Consider the following 12,921-nt stretch of genomic DNA (forward strand, 5'->3'; position numbering starts at 1 on the left):
CTCACACCCCTGGGCTCAAGCAATCCACCCACCTCGGCCTCTCAAATTGCTGGAATTACAGGTACGAGCCACCGTGCCTGACCTTAAATTTGCGGGTGTATTCAAGTTAAACTGAGGTCATGCTGTATTAGGGTGGGCCTTATTCAATCCTAATTAGGATTATTCAGGACTAGAACACACATTCTGAAATCAGGGAAGAGGCACTACGTCTAGGAGACCCAGCAGACCAGAGAAGCACCTTCAGTTCAAAAAGTAATATTCCACATGGCGATTGTTTTCGTTAACCAAACTGTAGGAAATGAAGCTTAGTCAATCTTGACTGGTAGAAATATACAGACTTATGAGAAGAGAGAGATTTGAACACATAGAGAAATACACACAGGGAAACCCCATGTGGAGACAGAGGCAGAGATTAGAATGTGGAGGAACACCAAGGATTTCAGGCGTCCCCTGGAAGCTGGAAAAGGCAAGGAGGGATTCTCCCCTGGAACCTTTAGAGAGAACACGTCCCTCCCAACAACTTCATTTTGGATTTGTAGCCTCTAGAACTGTGAAGCAATATGTTTCAGTTGTTTCGAGCCACTTTGTTTGTGGTACTTGGTTGCTGCAGCCCTTGGACAATGTCCACCGTGATGATGGAATGTGAAGATAAATAAGACACAATTCCTGTCATCACAGTGGCCACAATCTACAAGGCACAGCTGTGGACATTTTTAAATTACAGATTTTTAGTGTGTCATAAGTGTGAATATACAACTCTGTCCACACTTTAGAGACAATGCAAAGGAGGGGGTAACTAACACACTGGAAGTATACAGGAGAAGCTTTGTGGAAAAAGATAATTTTTTTTTTTTTAAGACAGAGTCTCACTGTCACCCAGGCTGGACTGCAATAACCCAGTCTTGGCTCACTGCAACCTCTACCTCCCAGGTTCAAGAGATTCTCCTGCCTCAACCTCCTGAGTAGCTGGGACTATAGGAGTCCGCCACTACGCCCAACTAATTTTTGTATTTTTAGTAGCCCGGGGTTTTGCCATGTTGGCCAGGCTGGTCTCGAACTGCTGACCTCAGGCCTCCCAAAGTGCTGGAATTATAGTCATGAGCCAACGTGCCTAGTCAAAAGATGAATTTTTCCAATTCTTTAATTTTTTTTCTTTTATTATTATTATTTTTTAGAAACAGGGTCTCACTCTGTCACCCAGGCTAGAGTGCAGTAGTGCCGTCATAGCTCACTGTAATCTTGAACTCCAGGGCTCAAGTGATTGGAACTACAGGCATGTGCCACCATGCCCAGCTAACTTTTTAAAATTTTTTTGTAGAGACGAGGTTTCACTATGTTGCCCAGACTGGTCTTGAACTACTGGCCTCAAGTGATTCTTCCACCTCAGCCTCCCAAAGTGCCGTGATTACAGGCATGAACCTTCGCCTCATTGTGAACTACCTTTTTATAATGTTTGCTAATTATTCTTGATGAGGTTGTTTACTCTTTTGGATCAGTTTGTAGGAGTGTTTTGAATATTACCAGTATTTATGGTATATTTAAGTCTATCAATTTTCATTTGACTTTTTCATTGACTTTTTTTTTTTTTAAAGAGACAGGGTCTCACCATGTTGGCCAGGCTGGTCTCAAACTCCTGGCCTCAAATGATCCTCCCACCTCAGCCTCCCAAATTGCTGGGATTACAGGTGTGAGCCACCAGACCCAACTGATCATTTTTAATTATATCTTTTGTCACATGACATTTTGGGGTTTCAAGTAGTCAAATATGTCTATTTCTCTTTTTAATAGTGTCTGGTTTCTGGTATTTGATAACGGAAACTCCTCTGCCTCTTACATGTAGTCTCCTAGATTTTCTCATAGAATTTATATATTAATATGTAGTTTTTTACATTTAAGTTTTGATCTATCTTGAATTAATTTTTATATCTTATATAAAACAGGGGCGTGAAATTATTTTATTTTGTAATAGATAGCCTTTCCTCCCTGATTTCAGCTACTCCCATGGCCATACATTAAATTCTCACATGTGCTGTGAGCCATTTCTGGATTCTCTATTTTCTCTATTCATTTCCACTGTTTTTTTCTCTTTTTTTCTTTTCTTTCTTTCTTTTTTTTATTTTGATGGTGATGGTGAGTCTATTCCTACCCCAGTCCCAACTTGATTCGCTTACCATGACCTCCAGTTTCCTCTCAAGCAAGAACCCCTCACAGCCTTCTTTTGCATATTTTTCTAGGCTATTGGCATTTGGTATTCATCTTTCCATGTAAACCTCAAGGCTTAGGGCCTCAGGTGAAGGTCCATGTCCAGCTCAGCAGGAGATGAGTCACATGCCCAGAGAGGCAAGTCAGCTTTGCTTCTCCTTTTTAAACCATTAGACACCGAAGGTCTTATTTCCATACCCCCTTCCAGGCTGAAGACGCTGACTGCTCTCGGGGCGTCTCAGACCCTTGCAACAGAACAGGTCTGATTACTTCACCTGAAAGAGGTTGAAGTGTGATTACTCTCTAAGCCAAGAACGTGATTTATACTCCTGGGGTGAACAGGGAGTGAAATACGCAAAGGCATCCTAGAACAGCAGAAAAGAAAACACACACATTTTTAATCTCTGCTATATCATATTAAGGAAGTTGGATTTTATCCTGTAGGTATTTACCCATTTAAAAGTTTTAGGCAAAAGAGTCACAAGATCAGTTTGGCAACGGTGACTAGGATGAAGTCAAGGGGGAGGCAGCTGGAGGCCCAGTTAGGCTGGGGGCTGCAACAGGCCAGGCAAAGAGGATAAAGATCTAGAATAAGGAAATTGTCAGAGACAAAAGCAGACAGATTTGAAAACTTCTTATCAAGTAGAATTGTCAGGATTGGTGAGAGGTTTGATTTTAGGTTAGATAATAATCTAGGAAGACTACCTGATTTCTAGCCTGGTTGATGGAGGTGACAGTAATACAGCTAAATGACACGGAAAACACAGGAGGAGGTGGAGACCTGGGTGGCAATATAGATAATAAACTTAGTTTGGGATGTGTTGGGTTTGAAGGCCTGTGAGACATTCAAGTGGAGATACTCAGAGAACATGAAGATTCTATTGGGTTTGGAGCTAAGGGGAGTTCAAGATTGGACAAATGGTTTTGAGAACCTTCCGGACATACGTAATCATCAGGAGAGCTGAGGATGCAACACAGAGGGACACCAATCTTGACCAGAAGAGGAGTCGAAGCCAGCCAGGGGTTCTGAGAACGTGCCACTGAAGAAGCAGAAAGGGGTAACACAGGCCAGGCACAGTGGTTCCTGCCTATTCCTCCTCGGTGGCAGAGGTGGGTAGAACGCTTGAGGTCAAGAATTCGAGACCAGCCTGGCCAACATGGTGAAACCCCATCTCTACTAAAAATACAAAAATTAGCCAGACGTGGTGGCGGGCACCTGTAATCCCAGCTACTCGGGAGGCTGAGGCAGGAGAATTGCTTGAACCCAAGAGGCGGAGGTTGCAGTGAGCCAAGATCGCATCACTGCACTCCAGCCTGGGTGACAGAGTGAGACTCTGTCTCAAACAAAAAAAAGCGGGGGAAGGGGTAATACAGAAGATAAGACAGAAGTGTTTCAGGAAAGAGAAAGCAGTCGGCTATGCTGAAGGCAGCAGAGAGGCCTCAGAGGTACCCAGTGGATTTGCAGTTACCAAGTCCGTGGTGAATTTGGTCAGAGCAGTTCCAATTGACTGTGGAGAAAATAAATCAGGTTTTAAACACAGAGTGAGGACAAAGAATGAGGGAATGTGCCAGATGTCTCCCTTTTGTCCCTCCAGATTCACACTAAATGCTTTGCCGCTCTGCTCTCTGTCCTGGGCACACAGGCAGCACCAACAGATTCCCATGGCTGTTGAGTTTGGCCAATGGCGAGCCCTAGGAGGAGACTGGAGGGAAGGAGGGTGAGATGGGGATATATATATATATCCCTCAACTCCTTCCCTAAGGCGTCTGCCACATTTGCTCAACCAGAGGTCATGACTCTCCTCCTGGGTCCAGGTAACCACTCCCTCCCACCTCCTCTCAGGCCTAGAGTGGTAACAGCTCTGCTTTGCTAGGCCTGGGATTTTCTACCACCCCTGGTGTTTCTCCGCAACCTGCCCACACCTTCGCAGACAGTCCTTTATTACACCTTTCTCAAATTATCTTCATATGAACACACCATCTGTGTCCTGCTGGAACCCTGAATGATCCAGGAGGGAACCTTGACTGAGAAGAGTAGAGAGACAGAAACACACCAAGGCAAAAGAATTTTCGTCATGGGATTTTATTTTTTAAGGGTTGGAGTGGCTTGGATATATTGATAAGCTCATGAAGTTTTAACAGTCAGGTCCTATTTCAAAGGCGTAATCTGAGAGGAAGGAAGAAATAGGTAGAGAGCTCTTTGCTCTCTGGAGTTGGTGACTTGACAAGTGGCCTCACCACAATTGCTTCAGATGTTCTAGAACTTGTGTTTCCAGTTTGTCCAAGACAGTCCATTTGCCAGGTTTGCCCCTGGCTGCATTGGTAAAGCGCTGGTCTGAGCCCTAAGCTGACAGAAAAGGAGACACAGAGGGTAAAGAAGGAGAAAGAACAAAGGTCAGGACTTCAACAAACTCGGACACACCTCAGCACACTGCGGCAGTCAGACCATAAACAAAGTAGCTGGTGTTTCCTTAAACTTCGCAAGGCTCTGGATCACCCAGCCCTACTCACCTTGCCAGTCTCGACTCTTACGTCCCCTGTGTCACCAATTTGATTTCACTGCTCTGCCTCAGGGGCCTCCTTTCCCTTTCTCCAATGTCAGGAGCCCTGTTCTGTCCTTGAGCCTGAGCTCCTACCTGCAACCTGGCACTTTACGCACCTCTAACCACGGCCAGCTCCTTCTCATCCTCAGGTCTCATCTGAAACACCACTTTCTCTGCAGGCTGCCCACCCAACCCAAAGCAGTTCCTTGCTTTATCTCCACAGCGCCCTGATTCTTCTTCTATAGTGGCTACCACTTCTTAAAATGCATAGAGGTGAAGAATTTTATCTAGAAAGTCTAATTTTCGGCCAGACGTCGTGGCTCACACCTGTAATCCCAGCACTTTGGGAGGCCGAGGTGGGTGGATCACTTGAGGTTGGGAGTTCAAGACCAGCCTGACCAACATGGAGAAATCCCCTCTCTACTAAAAATACAAAATTAGCCGGGCCTGGTGGCGCATGCCTGTAATCCCAGCTACTTGGGAGGCTGAGGCAGGAGAATTGCTTGAACCCAGCGGGAGGCAGAGGTGGCAGTGAACCAAGATCGTGCCATTACACTCCAGCCTGGGAAACAAGAGTGAAACTCCATCTCAAAAAAAAGAGTCTAGTTTTCTTACAAGCCTTTTATGGTTGTTTCTTTTGTTTTGACATCTATGTCTTTAATCTATCTGAAACTTATTTTTGTATACAGTAGTCTGATTGTCTCTATAGCTATACAACATTTACCTTCTCGCTTTGCTGTAGTATTTTGTATTTTGTGTTTGTATTTTTACTTGCATTGCTTCTCCAGGGAACTCCGTACCAAAGCATGGCTAAGAGCAGTCGAATGAAGCATCTCTTTTATTTTCCCCCTTTTCTGTCTTCTTTTGTGTTGGAAATAGTTTACCTTTCCTCTTATTTCCTTTTTCAATTTAGAAGGCACAACTAATGTTTCTATACTTTTAAGACCGTTCCTTAAATTTTTGGCATCTATTCAAATATGATATATTTTGCTGATATTCAAAGTAATTTGTGGCTGGACAAGATGGCTCTTGCCTGTAATCCCAGCACTTTGGGAGGCTGAGGCAGGCAGCTCACTTGAGGTCAGGAGTTCAAGACCAGCCTGGCCAACATGCCGAAACCCCATCTCTAGGAAAAATACAAAAATTAGCCAGGCATAGTGATGGGCGCCTGTAATCCCAGCTACTCAGGAGGCTGAGGCAAGAGAATTTCTTGAACCCAAGTGATGGAGGTTGCAGTGAGCCAAGATTGCACTACTGTACTCCAGCCTGGGTGACAGAGTAAGACCCTATCTCAAAAAAGAAAAAAAAAAAAAAAGTAATTTGTTATCTAGACAAAGACCTTAGTGTGGTTTAGGTTCCATCTTACCTTCCTCTTCTTAATTTCTACATCATTATATAGTTTTTGTTCTACCTTATATGAAACATGTCTTTTTATTATTAATAATACTATTGCAATAATTATACTATATATGTATATATGTGTATATATAGTGTAATTATTGCAATAGTATGTATATGTTTGTGTATATATATATTTGAGATGGGGTCTTGCTCTGTCACCCAGGCTGGAGTTCAGTGGGACAATCTCAGCTCATTGCAGCCTCCGCCTCCTGGGTTCAAGCAATTCTCCCACCTCAACCTCTCGGGTAGCTGGGATTACAGGGGCGTGCCACCACTCCTGGATATTTTTTGCATTTTTAGTAGAGACAAGGTTTCATCATGTTGGCCAGGTTGGTCTCAAACTCCTGACCTCAGGTGATCCACCCGCCTTGGCCTCCCAAAGTTCTGGGATTACAGGCATGAGCCACTGCGCCCTGCCACAAATTATACTTTATTGATGTTTTTCTCCTTGTTGCTTTCTGTATTTTTATTCTTTCCATTAAGTTCACTTTTGTCTTGTTGAAGTTATTTAAATTAAGCATCAAGGGTGAGGGCAAGGTAAGTATTGTTATTTTTTTGTACATCTACGTTTCTTCTGCAACTGTGAATAGTTCAGCTGGGTGTTTGAATTTTATGTTAACAGTCACTTTTCTTTGGCATTTTGAAGATGTTACTCCATGTTTCTTGGCTTCTGTAGTTGCAGATGAGAAGTCTGTTGCCAACTCAATTGCTGTTATTTTGAAGGCAGTCTGTTGCATGAAATAGGAACATTTTCATGGTCAGCATTTCTGTTGTGATTTGTTGGACTCTCTAACAGCTCTTCCTTTCACCTGGTCATTCACCTAACAATTGTTTACTGGCTAATGATCATGTACTAGGCCTGTTATTGTGCACAATGACTGAGAGAATAATGACAGAGCTTCTGCGTCCCAGGCCTGGAGAGGGTCTGAATATACTTGGGGAAGCAGACATGAAAATAAAGAAATGACCGCATAACAAGATAAAGCATTAATGATACAGGCTGATTGTGAGTTTCTAGAATTCTAGCAAGGAATGTGTTTTTATTCAATTGACTTTCTCACAGTTTGTAGCACCATGTCTTAAAAACACTTTAACAATTAACCTGAGTATAACATCTCTTTAATACTTTTCATTTTTAAATTATTTTAGCTTTCATTTTTCTCCAGTTTCAAATGCATGGTCAACTAATGCATGGTCGACTACTTACTAGCTATCTCTGCCAAGATTTCCTGTGAGAATTTCCAACTTAAGTTGCCCTACAAAGAATTCTTTCCTCCAATACCTGGTTCTCTTTTACTCTTCACCTCAATTGTCTGCATTATTCTCAGTGCTGTCCTCTCCCTAAGCCCATATCCAACTAGCCTGTCTATTCTAGGTCCTAAATATTTTGTGATCTGTAACCTTTTCTATTTTCTTATTCCCACCGTCTTGGGTCAAGCCTTCATTATCACTTCCCTAAATGGGTGAAAAAAAAAAATCCCAACAGATCTCCCTGTGTCTTACCACTTTTCTCTACAGTCTTTTAATTGCTACCACAGTCTTATTTTTTAAACATTGGATACTGAATTGGTTTTCTATTGCTGCTGTAACAAATTACCATACACTTAGTGTCTTAACCCGCGTTTGTTATCCTAGAGTTCAGGAGGGTCAGACGTCTGGAATGGATCTCACTGTGCTCAAATTAAGATTTCAGCAGGGCTGCTTTCCTTTTGGAGACTCTAGGGGACAATCTGTTTCTTTGACTTTTCCTATTTCTAGAGGCTGCTTCTCACACTGTTGGTTCATAGCTTTTTTCCTCCGTTTTTTGAAGTCAGCAACTTTGGCTGAGTCCTTCTCACAATACCATCTCTTTGGTTCTCTCTCTTCTGCCTCCCTTTCCTACTTAAAAGGATCTTTATCCTCCTGGGTAATTTAAAATTATCTCCCCACCTCAAGGTCAGTTGATTAGCAAACTTAACTCCTCATTGCCTGGTAACTTGGCACACTCACCAGTCCTTCACATTAGCACTTGGACATCTTTGGGGGACCATTATTCTGCCTACCACAGGTTCAGTACAAATTGAAGAACTCATACTTGTAATTCCAGAGTCTTTGGGAGGCTAAGGTGGAAGGATCACTTGAGGTCAGGAGTTCAAGACCAGCCAGGGCAACAAAGTGAGACCCCATCTCTACAAAAAATTATTTAAAAATTGAATGCTGGCTGGGCAGGTGGCTCACACCTGTAATCCCAGCAGTTTGGGAGACTGAGTGGGAGGACTGCTTGAGCCTAGGAGTTTGAGACCAACCTAAGCAACATAGTAAAACCCTATCTCTATAAAAAAATTTTAAAAAAAAAGTAGCCAGGCACGGTGGTGCATGCATGTAGTCCCAGCTACTCAGGAGGCTGAGATGGAAGGATGAAGTGAGTCCAGGAAGTCCAGGCTTCTGTGAGCCATGATTGCGTTACTGCACTCCAGCCCGGATGACAGAGAAAGACCCCAACTCAAAAATAAAAATAAGGCTGAGCACGGTGGCTCACGTCTGTAATCCCAGCACTTTGGGAGGCCAACGCAGGCAGATCACCTGAGGTCGGGAGTTCAAGACCAGTCTGACCAACATGGAGAGACCCCATCTCTACTAAAAATACAAAATTAGCAGGGTGTGGTGGTGCATGCCTGTAATCCCAGCTACTTGGGAGGCTGAGGTAGGAGAATCGCTTGAACCCAGGAGGTGGAGTTTGTAGTAAGCCTAGAGAGAACCACTGCACTCCAGCCTGGGTGACAGAGCAAGACTCTGTGTCAATAAATAAATAAATGAATAAATAAATATAAATAGCAGGACAAAATAGTAAATACATAATGATTACAATTATAGCAAATAAACTAGACACATAAATATGATTTAAGGAAAATAATAGTAAATGAATAGTTGTTATTGCTATGATTGTGGAATTTGAGTAATTGTTATTCTTTTGTTTTGTTTTGTTTTTTGTTTTTGTTTTGAGACAGAGTTTTGCTCTTATTGCCCAGGCTGGAGTGCAATGGAGCAATCTCGGCTCACCACAACCTCTGCCTCCTGAGTTCAAGTGATTTTCCTGCCTCAGCCTCCCAAGTAGCTGGGATTACAGACATGTGCCACCACACCTGGTTAATTTTGTATTTTTAGTAGAGATGGGATTTCTCCATATTGGTCAGGCTGGTCTCGAACTCCTGACCTCAGGTGACCCACCCACCTCGACTCCCCAAAGTGCTGGGATTACAAGCGTGAGCCACCATGCCCGGTCTGTTATTCTTTTATATCCTGCCCTTACTATAGTGTGACTGTATAACTGAGGCAGGAACTGCTCACTATCTACCCAACATGTACTCTCTCCTTCCTTCCTGTAAAGATAGCATTGATTGTCTTCGGGAAAGTAAAACCATTCCAAGATTTTCTTGTATGTGATTCATTTCTAGGTAATGAGTTACAAAAGAAAGTCATGGATATGCTTCTGCTTCTAGAATTTTCATTTATTTATTTTATGTATTTATTTATTTATTTTGATAGAGAATCTTGCTGTGTCGTGAAAGCTGGAGTGGAATGCGGTGGCGCGATCTCAGCTCACTGCAACCTCCGCCTCCTGGGTTCAAGCAGTTCTCATGTCTCAGCCTCCCGAGTAGCTGGAATTACAGGCGCCCACCACCACACCTGGCTAATTTTTGTATTTTTCCTAGAGCTGGAGTTTTGCCATGTTGGCCAGGCTGGTGTCGAACTCCCAACCTAAAGTTGATCTGCCCACCTCGGCCTCCCAAAGTGCTGCTGGGATTATAGGCATGAGCCACTGCGCCCAACCTAGAATTTTTTAAAATTTTTATTATTGTATTTTTTTTTAAGAGGGAAGTTCAGCTGATATGTCCCTTTGGACTTCCATACTTTTTTCTTCATTTGGAATGTGGCTGCAAAGCCTACAGATGCAACCGCCTTTCTGTGACCACGAAGCACCAAGCCTCAGGCTGTTGGACTTCACTTCCAAATGAAGGAGAGGAAAGATGGAAAGATCCCCGGGCTTTGCAGCTCCGGATTTATTTTTGTGTGAGATGAGTAACCTCTGTTTGCTTAAGTTATGGCTCATTGGGTTTTCTGTTATTCACAGCCAAATACAACTCTAACTGATAACATTACTTCTATAATCAAAATAAAATTAAAGAAAAAAACTTGTCTGATTCCATTCTGTGACTAAACAAGGTTTCTTCCTTTGTTTTTTTTTTCTTATTTTTTTTTTGAGATGCAGTTTTGCTCTCATTGCCCAGGCTGGGGTGCAATGACGTGATCTCGGCTCACTGCAACCTCCGCCTCCCAGATTCAAGCACTCCTCCCAGCTAATTTTGTGTTTTTAGTGCATACGGGGTTTCTCCATGTTGGTCAGGCTGGTCTCAAACTCCTGACCTCAGGTGATCCATCCACCTCAGCCTCCCAAAGTGCTGGAATTACAGGGCTGAGCCACTGCACCCAGCCTCGTTTCTGTTCTTCTAAGCTCTGCTCACACTCTCCTTTCACCAATCCTTTCTAATCCTTACCCTCATTTCTTTCTTTGTCTAGCAAACTACTACTCAACCTTCAAAAGTCCGCTTAAGACCAGAAACAGAGGCTCACACCTGTATCCCAGCACTTTGGGAGGCCGAGGTGGGCAGATCATCTGAGGTCAGGAGTTCGAGACCAGCCTGGGCAACAGGGTGAAACCTCATCGCTACAAAAATACAAAAATTAGCCAGGAGAGGTGGCACGTGCCTGTAGTCCCAGCTACTAAGGAGGCTGAGGCAGGAGAATCGCTTGAACCTGAGAGGTGGAGGTTGCAGTGAGCCAAGATTGCACCATTGTACTCTAGCCTGGGTGACAGAGCAAGATTCCCTCTTAAAAGCAAACAACAACAACAACAACAAAAAACTTCAACTCAAATGTTGATGCTACACTCTGCAAAGTCTTTCCGACACTTTCCCTCAAACAGATTCATCATCATTGTACCCATGGTGTTTTGTCCGTGATTCTGTGATAGCACGTTTTACACTTGACTATGTTTGCCTATTTCCTTGGTATCTCCTCCACTGAACTGTGAGCAACATGTGAGCAACTGGAGGGTAGAAGCCACGTTTCACACATGCTCCCTTCAAGGCAGCTGGCATACCACTAAGTATATAGTCGGTGCACAATAAATGTTTTCTGGAATGAGTAAACACAAGAATTAAAAAGCAATGTCGGCCGGAAGTGTTGACTCACACCTGTAATCCCAGCACTTTGGGAGGCTGAGGCAGGTGGATCACGAGGTCAGGAGTTCCAGACCAGCCTGGCCAATATGGTGAAACCCCATGTTTACTAAAAATACAAAACATTAGCTGGGTGTGGTGGTGCACACCTGTAGTCCCAGCTACTCAGGAGGCTGAAGCAGGAGAATTGCTTGAATCTGGGAGGCAGAGGTTGCAGTGAGCCGAGATCATGCCACTACACTCCAGCCTGGGCAACAGAGTGAGACTCTGTCTCAACAACAACAACAACAAAAAGATGTCTATATGTTTAAACCAAACATTGTCCTCCCCTTCCTAGGTTGACTACTGTTTTCTCTCCACCTCTGTTTGTTTGTTTGTTTTTAACTGGAAAAAGAATAGTTGATGAGTTGGAAGTTAGGGAATGTCTCACAGTGTCACCTAGGCTGGAGTGTAGTGGTGCAATCACAGCTCACTGCAGCCTCAATCTCCTAGGTTCAAGTGATCCTCCCACCTCAGCCTCCCAAGTAGCTGGTACCACAGTTGTCTGTCACCATGCCCAGCTAATTTTTAACTTTTTTGTAGAGACAAGTTCTCCGCATGTTACCCAGGCTGCTCTGGAACTCCTGGGCTCAGGCAGTCTTCCACCTCAGTCTCCCAAAATATTGAGACTATAGGACCGGGCATGGTGTCATGCCTGTAATCCCGGCACTTTGGGAGGCCAAGGTGGGCAGATCGCTTGAGGCCAGAAGTTCCATACCAGCCTGGCCAACATGGCAAAACCTCGTCTCTACAAAAAATACCAAAAAAATTAGCCGAGTGTGGTGGCATACGTCTGTAGTCCCAGCTACTAGGGAGGCTGAAGCAAGAGAATTGCTTAAACCTGGGAGGCAGAGATTGCAGTGAGCCAAGATCATGCCACTGCACTCCAGCCTGGGTGACAGTGAGACTCCCTCTCAAAAAAAAAAAAAAAAAAGGGATTATAGATGTGAGCCACTGCGCCCAGCCTTGGATCATTTTAATCTAGGTGGGAATGGCGGGTGGATTTGAAGTCACATTTTATTGAAAGTAGGAAAGAAGTTGAGACATACAGGAAGTAAATTAGGGCAGAAAGTTCAGAATTAAGAACAAGAATCTCTCAGTCTCTCCTATGCTAAATCATAATTTGTCATGGCCTAAAGCAGGGTGACTTTAGCAGACGTAGCCCAACTCTGAGTCCCAGTGCTGAGGGCTGAGTCCCAGTTCCACTTACACCTTGTTGGATGTTGAGGAGGCAGGTCACTTACACCCGCCTTTTAAGCCACAGTTTCTTTCTCTGAGAAAGAATAGTAATACTCGCCTCCCCAACTCACAGAATTATTATGAGGATCAAAGTGATCAGACTTGTGCATAAGAATTGCTGTGACACCCAATAAAATGTGAATCATGTCGCTTTTATTACATGTAGGGAAAATGTGATCCATGTTTGGTGAAAAGTTCAATGAATGAATGGATGAGCCCAGCTTGCTAATCACCTTATTTTGATACAAGACAGGAAGAACTTCATCTATCATATTTTA

The sequence above is a fragment of the Chlorocebus sabaeus genome, chromosome 27 (genome assembly GCF_047675955.1).
Source record: "Chlorocebus sabaeus isolate Y175 chromosome 27, mChlSab1.0.hap1, whole genome shotgun sequence".
In the NCBI taxonomy this organism is placed as follows: domain Eukaryota; kingdom Metazoa; phylum Chordata; class Mammalia; order Primates; family Cercopithecidae; genus Chlorocebus; species Chlorocebus sabaeus.